Here is a 19,813-nt window from a genome sequence, read left to right on the forward strand (position 1 = left end):
TATGCTGAGCGAAATAATTCAATCAGAGAAAGACATGTATCATATGACCTCACTGATATGAGGAATTCTTAATCTCAGGAAACAAACTGAGGGTTGCTGGAGTGGTGGGAGGTGGGAGGGATGGGGTGGCTGGGTGATAGACATTGGGGAGGGTATGTGCTATGGTGAGTGCTGTGAATTGTGTAAGACTGTTGAATCACAGACCTGTACCTCTGAAACAAATAATACATTATATGTTAAAAAAGAAGAAGAAGATAGCAAGACGGGAAAAATGAAGGGGGGGAAATCAGAGGGGTAGACGAACCATGAGAGACTATGGACTCTGAGAAACAAACTGAGGGTCCTAGAGGGGAGGGGAGTGGGGGATGGGTTAGCCTGGTGATGGGTATTAAAGAGGGCACATACTGAATGGAGCACTGGGTGTTATACGCAAACAATGAATCATGGAACACTACATCAGAAACTAAGATGTAATGTGTGGTGATTAACATAATAAAAAAAAAACTGGAATGCTAAACACCACAATGTTAACAATACTTACCTCTATGTGATGATAGTTTTTAAATTTTTTATATTATGCTTTTTATTATTTTCCAAATTTCCTATGATAATCATCGATTATTTTTATAACCAGTGCAGTTGTCTTTGTGGTTTACACCCAAAACACCTATTCCACCTAAATCAGTCAGGGTAATCCCACTCCCCTTGTCAATGACTGTATCCTGGCCAAGGAGGAGATACAAGGAGACACCTAGAATGGAGGCTTCCAGGAGAGGCTCCCTTGCTCCTGAGAAGGAAAGTAAGAGAGGTATTGCTTTCTTCTAAATAAGGCTGCATCTAGATATGATTCATTTATCTTTCATTCAATACACATTTACCTGAACACCTACTACACAGTTCTCAAGCTATCTCTAAATATGGAGATTATGTTTGCTATTATTTCTAGGAATCCTAATATAATAACTTTAGTAGCTAAATACAAAAATCCTAATTATCACTGATATAGGAAATGTTCAACTTTTAACATTTGCAGGCCCTTCTCCTGGGCTCCTAGGGAAGCTATACTTAATTTTCCAGGGTCAAATGACTCCACAAAACCTCAAAGCATGGGTTCTATTTGTGCCCTGAGCACACAGTGTACATCTGCTTCATTAAATAACCAAAAAGGAACATTCTGAACACAAAAGATAAAAAAAGGGAAACTTTCCTATTCCCTTAAGATTAATGTCACACAGCCCTGCATATGCTAGAAACCTAAGATAAGGTCTGCAACTTTCTGAAATGTATTTTGTCTAATGATTTGTAACTTTGTACGTAAAAATGTATATGACCCTAAACCAAATGTTCCTTTGCCAGAGCACTCTCTTCTTCGTGAAGATTGTGTATCCTGGGCTGCTGTCCTAACTTCGGCTCAAATAAAACTTTCTACCTTTTTTTAGAAATTCTGAAAGGTTTGTTCATTTTGCATTGACATCCTCCAACTTCTACTTTCTTCTTCACAGGAAAGAGAAATTATTGGATAAATGGTGGTATAATGTGTAAGAAAATAAAACAAAACAAACACATTCACCACAACAAAAACCCCAACTGATCACATATAAACAAAACAAAAACAAGACAAGATAGTTTCAAACCATCATTGCCGTTTAACACATTATGGACAATATTAGAAAAGACAAGAGGAAAAAGAAAAGTCTGGAAGGAAAATTAAGGGTTCTATTTCTCTCATGCTAATTTTAAGGTTGTAAAAAACTACATGCATCTTTCATTTTAATGCACCTAAGAATATACTAAAGCTAACTGAAGTTGCTAAAATCAGAGTAGGGCACTGGGTGGCTCAGTGGGTTAAGCATCTGCCTTCAGCTCAGGTCATGATCCCAGCGTCCTGGGATCAAGTCCCGCATTAGGCTCCCTGCTCAGCAGGGAGTCTGCTTCTCCCTCTCCCTCTCCCCCTCCCCCCTTCTCCTGCTCTCTCTCTCTCACACGTGTGCTCTCTCTTTCAAATAAATTCTTTAAAAAATAAAAATTAAAGTAATAAAATCACAGAGTAATTTTAAGTGTCAGAACTTGCTTTATGTATTCATGATGGAAATCTTTTTCAAAAGCAATTATACAATTCCCTGTCGTTTTAAAAAAGCATCCTAAAATTTGGATTACTCAGGGGATGCCTACCACTGAACATTACTGTGCAGTTTTATAATATAATAATGCCCTTAGGGATCCCTGAAGTGTGTATAGTTCTTTGACTCTACACTAAATAGCCCCAGGTGGCTATGTTTTTTTGTGACATTTATTGGCTCATGTTTTAATTTGGAAAAATGCTACAAAAATAGAAATCATCCACAGTTACTAATGTTTTTCAAAAATTGATTTTTCAGGGGCATCTGGTTGGCTCAGTCAACAGAGTGTGTGACTCTTGATTTTGGGGTTGTGAGTTCGAGCCCCACGTTGGGGGTAGAGATTACTTATACAAGTAAAACTTAAAAAAATTAGTTTTTCGGGGCTCCTGGGTGGCTTAGTAGTTAAGCGTCTGCCTTCAGCTCAGGTCATGATCCCAGGGTCCTGGGATCGAGCCCCGCATTGGGCTCCCTGCTCCGCGGGAAGCCTGCTTCTCCCTCTCCCACTCCCCCTGCTTGTGTTCCTCTCTCGCTGTGTCTCTGTCAAATAAATAAATAAAAATTTTTTTTAAAAATTAGTTTTTCAAAGGTAACACAGACATATTATAAATCACCTTAACACTAAACAATTCATTACTGATTCGTTTATATAGAGATACATATTTTTATACTAAGGTATTAGAAGAAGCAATAGCTTCTTCCTCAAGAGGGTCTCTTAAGCTACTAAAATAAACTAAAAAAATAAAATGATGATGATGGTAATTATTATTATTATAGCATCTAACATTTACATAGTGCTTATTCTATGACAGCATTTACAAGCGCTTTAGACAAAGCCCAATTAATCCCCACAATCCCATTTTATAGATGAGGAAACTGAGACAAAAAGCTGTTGAAGATCTTGCCCAAGGTCACACAGCGTGTCAGATAGAGCCATTCACTGAGAAACATATCACATGCTCATCCACATCACAAATCACTGATGACACGTCACAAAAGGAGATGAAGGTTGAATATGAAGAGTTGCTTTTGTTTTTTTTATCCATATCCAAAGCAAAACTTTTCAGGAACCTCAACCTGAAATATTTGGCTTCTTAAGAACTCTCATGTTATTCTGAGCACTCGCATTCCTCATTTCTGTCCACATTGCTTAATTCCTCTCTTAAGTCTCTCAAACAACCCCAGCCCAGCCCAGCCCAACCCACCTCCTCAGAGCCCGCAGTCGCATGCTAAATGCTCAGTGGGTCCTTCCAACTATCAGAGGCTATCCCTCTATCTGTTTACACATCCCAAGTTTACCCAACCAAACTTCAACAGGGAAACCACAATGTCTGCCTCTGCCAAAGGAGAAAGGGAGCAAAATGTTTTCCACACAGTTTAAAAGAATTCCATTTGTCAAACCAATCTGATGATGCTGGATGAACTGAATACTTCCATCTGACTACCTCACCATCCACTATTTAATATGAAATTGTTATGATTTCCAAAATGGAAATCATTCAAATTGCCTTCAAGGAGTTAAACTAGAAATTTTTCTTTTTTGTCAACAACAAAAAAGGAGACAGCTATAAATAAGAGCCACAGATCTGCAATATGCTTTTTTTCCTGAATAAGAATTTATTTCTGTTCTCCTTGTATAAAAATTCAAGATAGGTCTCCAAAATAAGGGTTTGAGTCAATATTTTTTCTATTGCTATGTAGCAGTAAAATTAGTTTTTCCAGCTGATAAGTTTCCCCCATTCACCCATGTTCAATGCACAATTTCTCTTAAGAGCTCTGAAATTTTAATTCTCAGCTGCAGACTACTGTCCCAAATTCCTAATAATCTATGTATTAGAAAAGGGATATCAGACAGAAAAGTAAAATGCTTGGCATTTAATATTAACAAGTGGGATAAGAAATTGTTTCATCTTTTCTAAAAACATTCTGAACTTCCTCTAAAACATAGACTAATGCTTCAGCAAGAAAGTACAACTTGTAAAGTAGTGTTTTGTTTATAATTTCATTGTCCACGTTGATCATGTCTTTTTTATATAAGATAATCTGTCTTTGCTAAGACCATATATAGAAGAAAATTCAACTTGCTATGGCTGGTGTAACAACTATTTGTTCCAGAGACCTTAGTTATAAATGTTGATGTATTTTATCTGTCCATGTATTTGAAAACTACTGGATCATTTCAAGGCAGTGATTTAATCTTAGTATGCACTGATATAAACTCCAATGGCAAGTTGTAATTTCATACATATACTGTATTTATGATTGTGTTTCCCATAATTTCCTTTTACATGTCCTCATCATAGGTAATAGTTACAGCACTTAGCACATGGATTCAATGTATTTAAGTCTGGTCCCTGGGGCGCCTGGGTGGCTCAGATGGTTAAGCATCTGCCTTCGGCTTGGGTCATGATCCCAGGGTCCTGGGATCAAGCCCCACGTCCGGCTCCTGGCTCAGCGGGGAACCTGCTTTTTCCTCTGCCTCTCCCCCTGCTCATGCTCTCTCTCTCTGTATCCCTGTGTCTCGAATGAATAAATAAAATCTTTAAAAAAAAAGTCTGGTCCCTGATAATCCTGCATTACCAAGTTCTTGCCATGACACTTTTCCTTTGCTTTTCCATCTTGAGTACAGTTTGTTGAGTATTTACATCTCGTGTTTCTGATTAGTTCTATAGCATTTCACTCTTTTTCTTATTTCCAATTATACTTCCCTTCACTGTTTTCTGTTTTCTAAGAGTTTCATTTCATCTAAGTTTCATTTCAATCTATAGTTTCTCCTTTATATATATTATTAGTGTGTCTTCTACAGTTTCTCACAGGTACTGCTTCTTTTTTTAATTTTCTGAACCTTTAAAATATCTGGTGAGGTAAATGCTCAGATGCATATATAATTCTTATATACAGCACTATCTATCTGTCTCCTGACAGTGAAGTATGGTTTTCATACAATCACTAAGTGTCTGCATATCCACTGGGTTGGAGTGGGAACCTAAAAACTACACAACCAAACCCTGAGTATACTATAAAGACAGCACTCTATAAAAAGGTAGTTGTCTTTTAGAGGTGAATAATAATTCCATGCATTAACACCAGTAAGTTAAAAATTATGATCATACTAAAATTCATAAGTCATTCCTCTCCACAAAATTCTCTATCATTTTTTCAAATTAAAAAACATTTTTTTTATTTTAACCTTAAATGTACACACAGATTTCAGAATGAAACTTAAACATGCCTAAAGTTTAGGCTTGCTAAGAGACTGCTCCCAGAAAACTGGTCTTCGTGTATATCTAATCTTGCAGCAAATTCTGAAGAATGTCTGGGGATTGCTGTGCATCAGTTATTCCTACTGCCTGAGTGGGCAGGCATATTACTGGGTTCCAGAACAATAACACTCAAGCAAAGGGTGGAGGGATGATCAAAAACGTATAAAACTTCATGAGAACTGCTAAAGGGGTTTCTCATGCATGGTAGATACACCATACGAGAAACTCGGGCAACTGAGAAGCCTATACTTCTGTCTAGGATCATGTATGCTTTATCTTGATCCAAAAGTTTCCAAATCTTTTGCCATTAAGAAAACCAAACATCGGGGCGCCTGGGTGGCTCAGTTGGTTAAGCGACTGCCTTCAGCTCAGGTCATGATCCTGGAGTCCCAGGATCGAGTCCCGCATCAGGCTTCCTGCTCAGCAGGAAGTCTGCTTCTCCCTCTCTCATGCTCTCTCTTTCTCTCTCTCTCTCTCAAATAAAAAATAAAATCTTTAAAAAAAAAAAAAAAAGAAAACCAAACATCTTCCAAGTTTATCTTTTTGTCACCAATATGCACATTAATCCACAGATCTTAGAAGCCTAATTAACCTCCAGAAAGATAAATGCCTTATTTTGGGTTCCCTAGAAGCTGACCTTGAGAAAACGATTTGAGTAGAGATCATTTATTTGGAAGGTAAACACTGTTAGGGAAGTGGAGGTGACAGAGGGAAGAGAAAGGAGCTAATAAAAGGTTATTAAGCCAACTATCAGGTGGGTAACTGGAGCATTCCATCAGTCCAAGAGCATTCTCTGGGGAATGGTACCAAACACACTCCTCAGAAACAAAATATATAGTAAAACTGCAGAAAACTAAAGGCACAGAGGAAATCCTAAAAGCAGGCACAGTCTCAATGTTCCAGATGAAACTGGTAACCCAGAATTCTATACCCAGCAAAAATATTTTTTAAGGATAAAGATGCAATAAGAACATTATCAGGTAGATTTTAAAAAGTGGGAGAGTTTACCAGCAAACCAGCAAAGAAAAATCTGAGGACTGTTCTTTAGGTAGAAGAAAAAATTATCCCAGGAGGAAGATGGAAGGCAGAAGTAACAAAGAACAAAGAAAAAAGCAATTATGTATAAAATGTAAAAAACCGACAACAGCAAAAGCACATAAACTGTTATAAAGTCTTTATATTGTCCCAGAGAAGAGGAAAGGTAGACATTTGTACATTAAATATGTATCTTGCAATTTCTAGGCTAACCATTAAAAAGAACAGAGTATGTAATTTTGAAACTAATAGAAATAAACTATAGAATGATTTTGTTAAAATCATCAAAAGAATTCAAGAAAGGAAAGAAAATGAAATACAGAATAGTTGGAGCTAAAAGAAAAAAAGAAATAAAAGGCAGACTTAAATCCAACTGTATCACCAGTCACATTAAATATAAATACACTAAGGATCTAGTTTAAAAAAAAGATGATTGGATTGAATTTTTTAAACTCAAACATACAGTGTTAGTATCTGAGTGACAATTAAAACTTAAGGATAAAGAAATGCCAAATATGGCTACAAACATTAACAAAAAGAAAGCTGGTGTAACTATTTCTATTTAAAATCAGCTTTACACTGGGTATTATATGAAAACAATGAATCATGGAACACTACATCAAAAATTAATGATGGGGGCGCCTGGGTGGCTCAGTCGCTGGGCGTCTGCCTTCGGCTCCGGTCATGATCCCAGAGTCCTGGGGTCGAGCCCCAGGTCGGGCTCCCTGCTCCACAGGAAGCCTGCCTCTCCCTCTCCCCCTGCTTGTGTTCCCTCTCTAGCTGTGTCTCTCTCTGTCAAATAAATAAATAAAATATTAAAAAAAAAAAACCAATGATGTACTGTATGGTGACTAACATCACATAATAAAATAAAATAAAATTTAAAAAATAAATAAAATAAAATCAGCTTTACAGCAAAATCATTACTCAATAATGATAAAAGTCAATTCACAAACTGGTGAATTGCTTATAATTGCTATATTGCTATAGTAACTTAAAATGTGTATATACCAAATAATATAGTATCAAATCACATAAAGCAAAAACTAACAAAACTCCAAGAAGAAATAGAATAGTTCCATAATCAAAAGAAGTGGGAGGTAATTAAAGCATTTATAGCTGTAAATGTGTTTTTTTAAAAGATTTCAAAATTAATGTACTCTAACCTTGTACTACACACAAAATTAACTCAAAATGGATCAAAACCTTAGTATAATGGCAAAAACTATATAACTTTTAGAAGAAAACAGGGGAAAAGCTTCATAACAATGGATTTGGCAAATGATTTTTTCTAACATCAAACTTACAGGTAACAAAAGAAAAAAAAGAAACTGGACTTAATAAAAACTAAAAACTTCACAGAATTCAAAACTTTTGTGTAGCCACTGTGGAAAAGTTTAGCAGTTCCTCAAAAAGTTAATCATAGAATTACCATACAATCCAGCAATGCTACTCCTAGATACAAACCCAAGAAAAATGAAAACAAGTATCCAAACAAAAACTTGTGCACGTATGTTCACAGCAACATTATTCATAACAGCCAAAAAGTAGAAGCAACCCAAATATCCATCAACTGATGAATGGATAAAATATGGCATATCTATACAATGGAGTATTATTCAGCCTTTAAAAGGAATGAAAAACTGACATATGCCACAATATGGGTGAACCTTGAAAACATGATAAGTGAAAGAATTCAGCCACAAAAAGCCACATACAGCATGATTCCATTTATACAAAATATCAGGAAAGGCAAATCCATAGGGACACAAGCAGATTAGTGGTTGCCAAGGGGCTGGGGTGAGGAAGAGGTTAAGGGGGGAATGGGGAATGACTGCTTACTGGGTAAGGGGTTTCTTTTTGGGGACAGTGAAAATGTTCTGGAATTAGGAAGTGGTAATGTTTGTACAACGTGAGTGCACTTAATGCTAATGAATTATACGCGTCAAAATGGTTAAAACAGTGATCTTTGTAAATTTAGTCTCAATAAATAAAAGCCAAGTCATATAAAATTCTGCCATCAAAATCTACTCAATGTTATATAACATCACTATTACAGAAAGATGGAGCATCCATTCACTGAACTAAGAGGTACCAAAGTGATTCTAAATGATGAATGACAATGCTTTATAAGGCTATTCATGCCTCATAGCTGCACCCAAGATGAAATATGTGAAAGAGAATGTTATAAACTTGCAGTGAGGTCCTTCTGACCTTGTGGTGGCCATCAGCAATAATATCAGGAACAAAACAGGCAGCAGAAAAAGACAAAGGAGAAAAGTTTTCAACCAAAATGTGAAAAGCTTGAAGGAGATTCAAAAAAGTGGTAGACACTTTTTTAAAGAATACTTTAGTAACTATTTTTCCCCTTTCTAGCTTTTTATAAATTTCTTTACATGAGGCTAGTGAGAAATTTCCTGCTCAGGCGTTCTTAAAGCTCCACTTCACTACTACATCACAAGTGATGAACATGTCACTTAGCAACCCCTAATATTAGACTACCTCACTGGAGTTATGAACACCACACACAGCTTATTCATATTCCTCATCACCGTTTTGGTCTCTATCTTTGTCATCTGTGTGGACCACATTTCCTGTCTATAACATCTTCACCTTCTAGAATGCAAGAGGAAACTTGTCCCTAGCACTATGATTGGTTGATGCTTCACATTAACTTTGTGTTACACAAAGAAAATCATGTCTAAAAATTACGAAATAAAACTAGACTCACACTAAAGCTTATTTTAGGAACTGACAAATGCCTTCGATACTGGATATTTCATATCTGTTATCCAAACCTGACCTTCTACAGAATATTTCCATAAAGAATAATGAATTCTTCATATCCTCACAGTACAAACTAATCATCTACCCAACTTCTACATTTTCTCATTCACTTGAGCAATATTCACACTGGGAGGGTACTCACTGAAACAGGTTCACCAACTTGATGACTTTCATGGACTCATTCACATTTTAGTTCACAACTACAATTTAATTAGACATCATAGTCTTTAATTTATCCAAAACTTTACTGTTCACACCAAGAACCAGCATTTTCTTAGATCGTAAGGTTTTCTCTTCTTTTTCATCAGTAGGACTAGCAGTTGGCTTTCTTTATGAAACCATGAAAAAATGCTTTATTACTTCATGAGAACTAAGGTATAAGCTCTGATGATGGGTAGATAGCAAAGCTGCCCTGAGAGCAGGTTCTGAGGGCTGAGGTAGGCTTACTGACTATGTCAATGCCTCATGCCCCCAAACCTGACTCATAGTACCTATTACTCAAATATGAGTCTCAGGAAAACCACAATTCAGTGTATGTCATCGATTTTTTAGATCAATTGCAAACAGTCAAAACTGCACAAGCTAAATCTGAAAATATCAAGTCTGCTGTATATTAAAACCCCTCTATATTAATTCCAATTTAAAATGACATAAGGATAGAAATACACTGATTTCACATATGAGGAGGCTTCATTTCCAGAAAAATAACAAAGAGCCAGATGTCTTTTGGATGACAAAGATGACTTTGGTAGAGTAAGTGAAAAAAAAACATCACATGTGAAAGAACTGTACTTTTTTCATGGCTCCTTTACATACTATATCAAATCCATAGTCCTTTAAGACATTTTTTTTTTCTTATTCAAAGGTAATTCACTTGGATTTTTCAATAGGGTTTTAGCAAAGTATAAGTTAGGAAATTACATAGCCTTTGTGGATTATACTATTTCAGGCATATTAAATTCTCCTGAGCATAGAAATAAAAGTACTCTCAGAAGCAACAGTTCCAGACAACAATGCCTTAAGAAAAATACATGGTTGATGAAATCTATCAGAAGGGGAGGTAGAGCCTAACTGTTAAAGAGGCTAAGAAGTTTTAGGCAGAATTTGGGTGTTAAGACAGAAAGAAAATGCAGGGTATATTAAGATAGCCAAATAAGCACACATCCTGTGTTAGGACGAGACTGGGCTGGCTTGACAGGTGGAATATATACCAAAATAAAAAATATCAAATATGAACACTGGCATTCACATTCAAGACATTCACAACTGGACTACGGCAGGCCCCTCTCATTCACAGAATATCTTAAGGTATGCTATATTACAAATATTTCAAAATTGTAATTAGGTTCAAAGAAAATTCATGGCTTTAGTGGTTTCAGGAGTGGAGAAATGTCTCATGACTCAATCCTCTTGAAAACACTCCTGAAACCCCCTTCATTTCAAATGATAAAATTAGTTATACTCACTGAACTTAAAACATAAACTAAAGCTGCAGTATAAGAAGTATTCTATGGTACAGGGGATTCAGCAGAGCACTTAACCCAGACTTAGGGTGTCAAGGAAGGTTTACAGGGAAAGAGACCTGAACCATATGCAAAGGTTCATTAAGTGAACAGCAGGTAGAATGTTCCAAGCAGAGGGAAGAGCATTTGTAAAAAACTGAGGCAAGAAGACCTGTCTTTAGACAAAGCATAGACTAACAAGACATAATGCATTGTTTTAGAATCTTGCCAAAATCAGGGATTACTCCCTTCTCTGGGAGAGGCCCACAGTTGACTTTTCTTTTTTTTTTGTTTATTTTTTTTATTATGTTATGTTAATCACCATACATTACATCATTAGTTTTTGATGTAGTGTTCCATGATTGATTGTTTGCATATAACACCCAGTGCTCCATTCAGTACATTCCCTCTTTAATACCCATCACCAGGCTCTTTGTCAATAGTGAAAACAAACATTTTAGGGTATCTAGAAATAGAGACCAGCTGAAAGATTACTCTATTAATGCTTCTGTATTTTTTTAAAGATTTATTTATTTTAGAGAGAGAAAGAACATGCGCATATGTGCACGCACAAAAGTTGGGGAGGAACAGAGGGAGAGAACCTTCAAGGAGACTCCCCACTGAGCATAGAGCCCGACATGGGGCTCCATCCCATGACCCATGAGATCATGACCTGAGCCGAAACCAAGAGTCAGATGCTCAACTGACTGAGCCACCCAGGCACCCCAATACTTCTGTATTTTGACCTCACCATTTTTATATTTCTACTGGTGACATTCCTTCCTTTGTTCCTTCCTTCCTTCTTCTCTTCCGAAGACGTTCAGGAATCCCATTCTCTTAGGGAAGAAATAATGTCCATATCCTATAGCCAACCTCTGTTGGCCTATTTGGAAAACTGCTTCAAAAGGAGCAGATGGGGGGCACCTAGGTGGCTCAGTCGGTTAAGTGTCTGCCTTCAGCTCAGGTCATGAGCCCAGGGTCCTGGGATTGAGCCCCGCGTCAGGCTCCCTGCTCAGCAGGGAGTCAGCTTCTCCTTCTCCCTCTGTCATTCCTCCTCCCCACGCCCTGCTTGTGCTCTCTGGCTCTATCTCTCTGTCAAATAAATAAATAAATAAAATCTAAAAAAAAAAAAAAAAAAAAGCACTCCCCCTGCTTGTTCTCTCTGGCTCTCTCTGTCAAATAAATAAAATCTTAAAAAAAAAAAAAAAAGGAACAGATGGTTAACTCTTTTATTACCTGTTCTTTATTTTTTTAAGATTTTATTTATTTATTTGAGAGAGAGAGAGCAAGAATGAGCATGAGCAGGGGGCAGTGGGAGAGGGAGAAGCAGGCTCTCCACTGAGCAGGGAGCTCAACGGGGGGCTCGATCCCAGGACCCTGGGATCATGACCTGAGCCGAAGGCAGATGTTTAACCAATTGAGCCACCCAAGGACCCCTTTTATTACCTGTTCTATTTATTAACCCAAAATGACAGGCTGTGGTGGCATCTAATCATCTCCATTACTTTGTCTGGGCCAGGATCAATAGACAGGCTCTCTATAGTTTGTCATAAAAACATTAAAACAACATCAAGCATAACTTCTAGATGGAGACTTCTCAGAAGAAGCTGCCAACCATTACAACTACCTGCTGCACTATGTATGATGGATGTGTAGGAAGAGGGGTGCACAGATCTGACAGGGGCTTACTAAGGGACAACAGACCATAGTAAAAATTTCTTGCTTCTCATAAGAAAAGAAAGTGTCATGAATGGTGTTAGGGGGACTTCAGGCTATAAAAGTAAATCTAACTAAGGCTGTCACCTTGCTCAGGCAAGCAACAGATGAACTGAAAGGACCTTATAAGATGTGGTCAGGACCTTGGACTTTCCTGTAAGAGCAACAGGAAGCCACTGAAGAATTTTTAGCACCAAAGTGATATAATCAGATTTGTGTTTTAGAAATATCATAGAGAAGCAGTATAGAAAATGGGCTAGAAGGGGAGAGAGGAAGACTGTCTTCTAGTTACCTGAGGCCCAGTCAAGTGGCATGAAAGAATGGAGAAAAGTTCCTAGATATGAGAGACACTTAAGAAGTAGAGTGTATGACATTTACTGTCTGACTGAACATAGCAAAAAAGGAATAGGGAGGAAACAGGATGGTGCTCAGGTTTCTGATTAGTGAACGAGGTGCACAGTACCATCGTGTACTAAAGGAGGGAACAGAGAACTAAGGACTTACTTGGATAGAAAGATGAGTTCAATTTAGGGCACGATGAGTACAAGATACTTGGAGCATCCACTCGAAAATGTCCAATAAGCAATAGGCTATATGAGTATGAAGGCTTAGGAGACAGATCTGAGCTAAAGACATAGATGTGGGAACCATCAACACACAGAAGGTAATTAAAGCCATGGAAATGGATGACATAATCGAGGAAGGATGAGAAAAAAGGACTGGGCCATGGACAAATGGGATGTAAGAACTACGGAGGGTTGAGGCGCCTGGGTGGCTCAGTCGTTAAGCGTCTGACTTCGGCTCCGGTCATGGTCCCAGGGTCCTGGGATTGAGCCCCACATCGGGCTCCCCACTCCGCGGGAAGCCTGCTTCTCCCTCTCCCTCTGCCCCTGCTTGTGTTCCCTATCTTGCTGTCTCTCTCTCTCTCTGTGTGTCAAATAAATAATAAATTTTTAAAAAATTAAAAAAAAAAAAGATCTACAGAGGGTTTAATTGACCTGTGGACATTTAATTGAAGAAACAAGGTGGGGAGGAGGGCTAAGCATGACAGTAGTTATGTTAGGGAGCAGTCTTGCACTAGTTCTCCTGGGAAAAATTAGCAGACGTGTGGTAGAACAGGAGGGGCGCCCACCCACTCTGTTCTTGGCTCTAGTTTCCAGGTTCAGTCTGCCACCTTTACAAAGACTATAGTCATCCAAAATAAATAAAAATCAGTAAAAACGAACTGGCAAAATCATTGTTGTTCTAGTTTTCTTTTACTTAGTAGATTCAAAACTGATACCACCTGTGCAGTCAAGCAACGTATGCTACACTTAAATACAAGAGTCATTCTTGTACCACTAATGCAATCCAAAAGCTGTATCAAGACAGCACAGACACAGAGTAATATCAGATGTAGTTTTAAGTGCTATAAAATAAAATGATTCTACATTTTGGTTCCAGGCTTTAAAAGTACCATAGTATATGTGGCTTTGTGTAAGATTCTAAACTGTAGTCAAGTTCTTAAACTAGTTTTTTTCTACTCAAGTGCTGACAGGAAAAACTATAGTTTCAGTCTGACCTCACAGGCACATACTATTTACCCTACTTCTAACGTGATCTGAACCTTAAGGGTACTCTTACAAAACAACAAAAATGTGCAGAACTGAGGTCAACTAATAACTAGTTCCTAAAATCTACTGAATTTTTTGCTGGACAATATCAAAATCCCTATAATTTATAATGAGTGATAATAAAACTTGGGATTTTTCCAGTTCCAACTAGGATTTCCCCAAAGATGAAAAATACGTTATTTTAAGAAATTCTATCTGATTCATCTGTATATCTCTTTAAGTGCTTCATTTAACAACTATTCTATTGCTAGATATAATAAATATCCACAGACCACATTTTAGTAAAAAGTTATCCAATTCAATACTGAAGTTGTCAGCCACGTTTAATTGTCTTCCGAATACAAAACCTTATTTCCCAAGCCCCAGAACAGGTTCTATCTCTTAGTCAATATTTAACCTTCCTTCGAATAAAAGTTAACAGGATAGCTCTATTTATCACTGACGTAAAACACCTCTGTATGCCAAAAACTCATCTGCTTCTGAAAGTTTTCCCATTTTTCTCTATCATCCATTCACAATGTATGTGTCCAATAGGACAGTTTCTTTCTGTCATGTTGGTTTACCTTTGCTGACATATTTTCCTTACATCTCCTACGATGTGTCCTGATCTCCTAGGAAGTAGGGACTTACCAGGCTTCTTTTTGTAGGACTGCACACATAAGCCACATATTAGTGTCTAGCTGATTCTATGGTCTTCCAAATACATGGAATCAAAAAGGAATTAGGTTACTTAAAATCTTGTTTTATATTAAACACGTAGCAGGTGGCCTATTTACCACCACCTTCCTCACCTCACCCTCCCTACACCCAACCAATGAAAAATCAGATTAGATTCCGAAGGAAAATTTGATTAGCATAAGACTAATTTAAAAAAGGGAAGAAGTCTGAAGAATCAGAAGCAGAAAGAAGATAAGAAAAAATGATCAAAGAAAAATGACTAAAAGGAAAATCTGAGCCAAAGATAATAAAAGGGAATAAAATAAATAATAACGAGGCAATAATATCAGATGATGACCAAGAAAAAGAAGCCTGTAAGAAATAAATTCAATCTCCTGCTTCAGTCGATCGCTAAACCACAGCTCACAGGACAACTAACAACTTTTAAATCCCAGGCCAGGGATGTGTGGTTATCCCACCCTGGTACTTGTTATGCCAAGTATTACTGCTGACTTGGGGTACTCCGGAGTCAATGTAGAGGACCACCATCATTTCTGTTCCCTGCCAAGAAACACAGCAGCGACTGGGGGCCGGAGGGGGGGCCCGTGGCAAAGACAGCACAACAGCAGGCCAAGGACTGCACAAAACAAGTCTGGTATTGAGGTTAAAATTAAATGAAAGGAAGAGAAATAAAGACAAGGGAGAATGAGAAGAGCAAACACAGCATCAGACTGAGTTCTTTCTATATGCAGGGAAAAGCAAACATCTGGAATTATTTGGTGTTGAGTGCCACCAAGTTTGACTTTGTTCCTGTCTTGCAACTGTTTCTTAGTAACACCACACAAAGAAAAAAACAGACCTAGATGCTAAAATGGGGAAAAGAGTCCTTAAAGTGGGTATAACAATAACCATTTAAAAAACAAAATACATTTTTAAAGTAACAGAGCAGTTAACTGCACAAAGACTATACCTAACTGACTTGGAGATACGTTCATCCTAAATTCTTAAGTCAAATGAGGAAGTTGCAGACAAATACATATGATACATAACATTTTTTGTAAAAATACGTCTGTATAAGCACAGGAAAAGTCTTTAAATGTTCCAAAATAAGTGCTGGTATTATGAGTGATTTTTCCTTTAAAAAAATTTTTTTTCTGCGTTGTCAACATAATTAAAATAAAAATAACAACAATCCCTTAAAATAAAAGGAAAAATATCCCCTTCCAGGTCATTCAGTCTTTACCTTAAGTGTGTACGGAATTTACAAAGAACCCCTTTCACACTGAACACAGCTTTGAGAGGCCTATTCCCGCCCGTGGGGAGATGGGGCCAATGGCCAAGCCCAGCTGCATTATGGTGGAAAAAACAAGAGCTGTGAAGACCAACGGAAAGGTTTGAATCCAGAATCTCTATTTACTAGCTCGGTGACCCATGGCAAATCAGATGAAATTTCTGAGTGTTGCCTTCACTTGGCTTCGGCAATGAAATAATACCTACCTCACAGGGCTGTTTTGAAGATTCTTGAGGACAGTTCCTACATATGACATGGACGGGTGGGATGGGTATCAGGGAGAATTATGACCCTTCTAACCACTATTATACTTATTATCTCATGAAACAATCTGTTCTGAATAATGCCAGATTGTTTGCAGCTTTCACTGACCTCCCCTTGGCCTATGATCCCTCAGACTAATCAATGCTCAGCAAAGCAGCCTGGTTATTGATGCTTCCTTTTAAAGCATCTGTACTTACCACCTCCAGGAGAATAAAACAGGAAAGAACGTGTCAGAGAACAAATGGGTGCTTATCCAAGTTCTTTGTCCTACAAATATATAAACAAACCCAGTAAGGGTAGAAAACATCTCTTCTAATAGCACATACTGCAGAAGAGTGACCAAATGAATTGCATGATAATTGCAGATATTGTTATAGGCTCTGCTTGACACATTATGCTTCACCAGAATTTGCACTGCAACTGTTGTTCATTTCTTAGTGTTGTTTTAAAACCTTTTAAGGATGCCCACCAAAAATTTTAGTATTCATAAGTATGCCCTGAACCTGGAAAAGTTCAGAACCACTGAGACGGAAAATAAAGGAGAGAGGAGAGAGGTGTGAAGCAACAGTCTAGAAAAGTGCTGCCTGGCAAGACAATGCAATGATGGTAATGTTCTATCCAGATCTATGGCATCCACTATGATAGCTACTAGCCACATGTGGCTATTGAACACATGAAATGGGGCAGGTGCAACTGAAGAAATGAATTTATTTTATTTAATTTAATTCTAATTTAAATTTATATGATCAAATGTGGCTATTGACTATGGTACTGGATGGCACAGATCTAGAACCCTGGGTTAATAACTTGTGCTAATTCAAAAAGGGTGGTATGTGGATGAGTCAGCTAAAAGCAAAGACAAAAAGAGAATCAACAAAACACCAAAAAACCAACAAAAGCAGAAACCCAGTGCCATGTTAATATTCTCTTGCTCCACAAAGAGTTCACCCTGATAAAGCTGAAGTCCTCGTCTGATCCCAAGCTGCCTTAGTCTGCTCAGGCTGCCATAACAAAAAACCATACAGTGTGGGTAACTCAACACAAATTTATTTTCTTAGTTTTAGAAGCTGGAAAGCCCATGAACAAGGTTCTGGATGACTTGGTTCCTGGTGAGGTTCCTCCTCCTGGCTTGTGGATGGCCACCATCTTTCTGTATGCTCACATGACCTCTTATTTGTGCGCATGCAGAGAAAGAGATCTCTCCTCCCCTTCTTTTAAGGTACCAATTCTTGCACCAAACCAGATTATGACCCCACCCTTACGACCTCATTTAACCTTAATTACCTCTTTAAAGGCCCTATCTCCAAACACAGTCACTTTGGGAGTTAGGGCTTCAACATATGGGGGGGGGATGGGCAGGCGAAATTCAGTCCATAGCACAATCCTCCACTCACTAACCAGCTTTCTTATCATGAGTTCCAAAAATCCATGGAATATATTTCTCACCCTTAATTCATAATCTTCTAGAAGCTTAGTCTTCTGCCTACTCTCGCCACACCACCAGTTTACACCCATGTAAGGCTTTAACTCTGTCTTCAGACACTTTAGCAACTTACCAAGATTAAAACTTAACTTTGAGCCTCAAAAATGGCTTAACTCCTAAAATGATTGTGCAAAAAAGAGTTAACATAGCAGGCCTGAAACTGCTCTCCTCAGAAAGGACTGTTTGTAACACTGGCACTTGGCTAGACTCTGGGAACTTGGATACTAGAAGAGTTCCCACCTCCCTAACTACTAAGAGGGACTCATAGTACCTAACCTGTACAGACAATGTGATTTATGCTGAACACGCTGAACACCTGCTTTCCTTCTGAGGGTCTGGAATTTGGTACCTGCTAGGATGGTAGGAAGACTATGTGACCAGCCCCCAATAAAAACTTTGGGCATTGACTCTCTCTCTAATGAGCTTCTCTGATGGATGACATACTACACGTTATCACAGTTCTGCTGGAGGAAATGTGTCCTGTGTGACCCTACAGGGAAAAGACTCTTAGAAGCTTGTGCCTGGTTTTCTCCTGACTTCATCCTATGCACCTTTTCCCATTGCTGATTTTACTTGGTATCCTTTCCCTGTAATAAACCATAATTTGAGGACAACTACATGCTGAATTACGTGAAGTCTTCCTAGTGAATCATCAAAGTTGTAGTATAGAAGACATCTGACACTTCAATCCACTTAATTCGTATCACCAAACATCTACCCTAGTAAAAGAACCCCATATTCCTATATTTTAATCTTCCCAAGTTCCACTCCAACCCATAATTCTCCAGCCCTGGCCTTATCCAGTCAATTTTCTACAATTATCACAATCACTCAGGTTAAGATAACCATCTGCTCTTACTATGTATCAGTACTTCTGTAACTGGGGTGAATATGCTCCAAGAGACAGCAGCAGATTTTTTTTTTTAATATAAAAATGTTCATTTCCTAAATCTTTTAGTAAAAATAGCATTCCCAGGCACTTCTCCATGTTGAGCCTCATTTTACTTGATCTTTCTGCAAGGGTAGAAGCTGCAGAGCACTCCTTCTATCTGCTATAAGCTGCTTCTTCCTCCAAATAGCCTTAAATGTCAGTGTTCCACGGGTCTCCACATTCTGCCTCTTTCACCTCACTTCCCAAAGACCATTCCATTTACTTCCCTAACTTGAGCTTCTACCTACAGTCCATACATCTTTGCCTTCAGCTCTGTCACCTGTCCTAAGCCCCAGAATCTCACCTCCAAACACCTACAGGATACATGTATCTATGGATCCTACTGATCACTTAGACTAATAGTCTTCTTGATACTTTTGTTCAAAAAGATCATCGAGGTCTGTTTGCTTCACAATTCCATTGGTATGTCTACAGCTACTATATCATAGCAATCTGAATTTATAGAAGTTATAGAAGACTATTTGAATTCTTTCCTTAACATGTCTTTTTGGTATTCCAGCCTACACTGTTCCTATTTAGTAGTTCACTATCACAGGAGAGCCTGGTGAAAAGCTATGCACACACCAGCCATTTAATAAATGTTCATTCAACAAATTAATATTGTCATCCATCTATCAGACCTACAGCAAATAGAATGGAACACAATGCTGGTAACCCAGTTGCATGTAGAAATGTCACTACTGGTAATCTCAATTTATTAGTTCTATATGAATCAAAATTTTCAAAGAACGGTTTGGAATAACCAGCTAGCCATTTAAGGGATAAAATGTGTATGAAGGTTTAAACTTTAAAAATTAAATCATTTAAGAAAAAAAAAAAAAAGAGGGGGTATTTGCTGTAGGAATGTCCAGATAAGGATGGTAGACTGAACATACATACGTTTCATTCCTCCCTGAAACTGTACAAAGATGAAAATAAAGGAAATTACTTTTCATTTTTTTTTATTCTTATGTTAATCCCCATACATTACATCATTAGTTTTAGATGTAGTGTTCCATGATTCATTGTTTGTGCATAACACCCAGTGCTCCATGCAGAACGTGCCCTCCTCAATACCCACCACCAGGCCAACCCATCCTCCCACCCCTCTCCCCTCTAGAACCCCCAGCCTGTTTTTCAGAGTCCATCGTCTC

General features: G+C 38.0%; 1 protein-coding gene across 11 annotated transcripts in view; it reads right to left on the reverse strand.

Annotated features, from left to right (window-relative positions):
* Positions 1-19,813, reverse strand: part of FANCC (FA complementation group C) — a 275,913-nt gene that overhangs the window by 226,446 nt on the left and 29,654 nt on the right. The window contains exon 2 of one of the 11 annotated variants that reach the window (XM_081802926.1): positions 16,443-16,512. The exons of 9 other annotated variants lie outside the window; for them this stretch is intronic. The gene's annotated coding sequence lies outside the window, so the exon portion shown is untranslated. Of the gene's footprint in view, positions 1-16,442; positions 19,596-19,813 lie in introns of those variants that run through there. One more of the 11 variants, XM_081802921.1, reaches the window with a different exon arrangement.

The sequence above is a fragment of the Leptonychotes weddellii genome, chromosome 14 (assembly GCF_054177405.1).
Source record: "Leptonychotes weddellii isolate Sample4059 chromosome 14, ASM5417740v2, whole genome shotgun sequence".
Classification (NCBI taxonomy): Eukaryota; Metazoa; Chordata; class Mammalia; order Carnivora; family Phocidae; genus Leptonychotes; species Leptonychotes weddellii.